This window comes from Arachis ipaensis, chromosome B4 (assembly GCF_059453495.1).
Source record: "Arachis ipaensis isolate K30076 ecotype BB chromosome B4, ASM5945349v1, whole genome shotgun sequence".
Classification (NCBI taxonomy): domain Eukaryota; kingdom Viridiplantae; phylum Streptophyta; class Magnoliopsida; order Fabales; family Fabaceae; genus Arachis; species Arachis ipaensis.
The window spans coordinates 90,277,387-90,280,869 of NC_142439.1; the positions used below are offsets into that span (position 1 = coordinate 90,277,387).

A 3,483-nucleotide genomic window follows, 5' to 3' on the forward strand; every position below is an offset into this window, starting at 1 on the left:
GATCACTTAGTTCATTGATGAACAAGGGAGGTTCAACTTCCCAAGCATCAATGCCAAACAATTTGGCATTCAGCTTCATGATTGCACCAAGAAACTTGGCAGTTTGCTCTTTAGTGACATCCTCATTCTCTTCAGAAGAGGAATACTCATCAGAGCTCATGAAGGGCATAAGGAGGTTCAATGGAATCTCTATGGTCTCTAGATGAGCCTCAGAGTCCTTTGGTTCCTCAGAGGGAAGCTCCTTATTGATCACTGGACATCCCTGGAGGTCTTCCTCCTTGGGATTCACGTCCTCTCCTCTCCTCTCAGGTTCGGCCATGGCGCTTATGTCAATAGCCTTGCACTCTCCTTTTGGATTCTCTTCTGTATTGCTTGGGAGAGTACTAGGAGGGATTTCAGTGATCCTTTTACTCAGCTGGCCCACTTGTGCTTCCAGATTTCTAATGGAAGACCTTGTTTCATTCATGAAACTTATAGTGGCCTTAGATAGATCAGAGACTAGATTTGCTAAATTAGAAGCATTTTGTTCAAAGTTCTCTGTCTGTTGCTGAGTTGATGATGGAAAAGGCTTGCTATTGCTAAACCTATTTCTTCCACCATTATTAAAGCCTTGTTGAGGCTTTTGATCCTTCCATGAGAAATTTGGATGATTTCTCCATGTTGAGTTATAGGTGTTTCCATAAGGTTCACCTAAGTAATTAACCTCTGCTATTGCAGGGTTCTCAGGATCATAGGCTTCTTCTTCAGAAGATGCCTCTTGAGTACTGTTGGATGCAGCTTGCATTCCATGCAGACTCTGAGAAATCATATTGACTTGCTGAGTCAATATTTTGTTCTGAGCCAATATGGCATTCAGAGTATCAACTTCAAGAACTCCCTTCTTCATAGGCGTCCCATTACTCACAGGATTCCTTTCAGAAGTGTACATGAACTGGTTATTAGCAACCATGTCAATGAGTTCTTGAGCTTCTGCAGGCGTTTTCTTTAGGTGAATGGATCCACCTGCAGAAGTGTCCAGTGACATCTTTGATAGCTCAGATAAACCATCATAGAATATATCCAGGATGGTCCATTCTGAAAGCATGTCAGAAGGACACTTTTTGGTCAACTGTTTGTATCTTTCCCAAGCTTCATAGAGGGATTCACCTTCTTTCTGTCTGAAGGTTTGAACATCAGCTCTAAGCTTGCTCAGCTTTTGAGGAGGAAAGTACTTGGCTAAGAAAGCCGTGACCAGCTTATCCCAAGAGTTCAGGCTGTCTTTAGGTTGAGAATCCAACCATAATCTAGCTCTGTCTCTTACAGCAAAAGGGAAAAGCATGAGCCTGTAGACTTCAGGATCTATTCCATTAGTCTTAACAGTATCACATATCTGCAAGAATTCAGTCAAGAACTGAAAAGGATCTTCAGATGGAAGTCCATGAAACTTGCAGTTCTGCTGCATCAGAGAAACTAATTGAGGTTTCAGCTCAAAGTTGTTTGCTCCAATGGCAGGAATGGAGATGCTTCTTCCATGTAAATTGGAATTAGGTGCAATAAAGTCACCAAGCATCCTCCTTGCATTATTATTATTTTCGGCTGCCATCTCCTCTGCCTGTTCGAAAATTTCTGAAAGGTTATCTCTGGATTGTTGTATTTTAGCTTCTCTTAATTTTCTCTTCAGAGTTCTTTCAGGTTCTGGATCTGCTTCTACAAGAATGTTCTTATCCTTGCTCCTGCTCATATGACAAGGAAGAATGGCCAGAAAAATGATAATAATGATAGAGATCCTTTATACCACAGTATAGGGATCCCTTTGTAAGTAGAAGAAGAGGGGGAGATAAAGGATGTGATGTAAAGGAAGAAACACAACTGTGAGGATTGGAATGTGAGATGAGATGTTAGGACATGAATGAATAAATAGAATGAGATGGGGGAGGAATAATTTTCGAAAATTATTTTGAAAAAGAGTTAGTGATTTTTGAAAATTGGTTTTTGAAAATTAGTTAGTATTTTTTGAAAATTTTTGAATTCAAAAATAAAAAATAAAAATAATTAGTTAATTAAAAAGAAATTTTTGAAAAAGGGAGAGATATTTTCGAAAATTAGAGAGAGAGAGAGTTAGTTAGGTAGTTTTGAAAAAGTTAAGAAACAAACAAAAAGTTAGTTAGTTAGTTGAAACAAATTTTGAAAAGATAAGAAGTTAGGAAGTTAGAAAAGATATTTTGAGAAGATATTTTTGAAAAAGATAAGATAAGAAGATATTTTTGAAAAGATATGATTGAAATTAGTTTTGAAAAAGATTTGATTTTTAAAATCACAATTAATGTCTTGATTCATAAGAAATCACAAGATATGATTCTAGAACTTAAAGTTTGAATCTTTCTTAACAAGCAAGTAACAAACTTCAAATTTTTGAATCAAAACATTAATTATTTATGTTATTTTTGAAAATTATGATATAAGATAAGAAAAAGATTTTTGAAAAATATTTTTGGAATTTTCGAAAATAACTAAGAATTTTGAAAAAGATTTGATTTTTGAAAAAGATTTTGAAAAAGATAAGATTTTCAAATTGAAAATTTAATTTGACTCATGAGAAACAATTTGATTTTTAAAAATTTTTGAAAAAGTCAATCTAAATTTTTGAATTTGATGAGAGAAAAAGGGAAAGATATTTTTTTGATTTTTGAAATTTTTATGAAAAACATGAAAATTATGCAATGCATGAGATTTTTAGATCAAAACATGTGATGCATGCAAGAATGCTATGAATGTCAAGATGAACACCAAGAACACTTTGAATGTCATGATGAACATCAAGAACATATTTTGAAAAAATTTTTATGCAAAGAAAACATGCAAGACACCAAACTTAGAATTCTTTAATGCTTAGACATTAAGAATTCAAGAATGCATATGATAAACATGAAAAGACACAAAACAAAAATTCATCAAGATCAAACAAGAAGACTTACCAAGAACAACTTGAAGATCATGAAGAACACCATGAATGCATGAATTTTCGAAAAATGCAAGATGCACATGCAATTGACACCAAACTTATAACATGACTCAAGACTCAAACAAGAAACACAAAATATTTTTGATTTTTATGATTTTCTAATTTTTTTGGATTTTTATTTTATATTTTTCGAAAATTATTGTGAAAATTAAAAAATAAGGATTCCAAAATTTTTAATATGAATTCCAGGAATCTTGCCATGTTAGTCTTAAAGCTTCAATCAAAGGGTCAGGCATGGCTTAATAGCCAGCCAAGCTTCAACATATAATTACATGGGCTGGAGTGATTAGTTGAATACCAATCCCAAAGTAGTTTGGGTATGGCTTTACAGCCAGATATGATTCAACATATTTCATGAAACACTAGAATTCATTCTTAAAAATTTTGAAGCCATAGAATAATTTATTTTTGAAAACATTTTTATTTATTTATTTATTTATTTATTTATTTTTTTTCGAAAATCATTTTGAAAAAGAAAGCAA

At 33.4% G+C, this 3,483-nt stretch overlaps 1 non-coding gene across 1 annotated transcript; it reads left to right on the forward strand.

The window, feature by feature from the left end:
• Nucleotides 1-1,078: 1,078 nt before the first annotated feature.
• LOC148568323 (small nucleolar RNA R71) lies at nt 1,079-1,186 on the forward strand. Its single transcript, XR_015881838.1, has one exon. It is a non-coding gene; the product is annotated as a small nucleolar RNA R71 (small nucleolar RNA).
• The last annotated feature ends 2,297 nt before the right edge of the window (nt 1,187-3,483 follow it).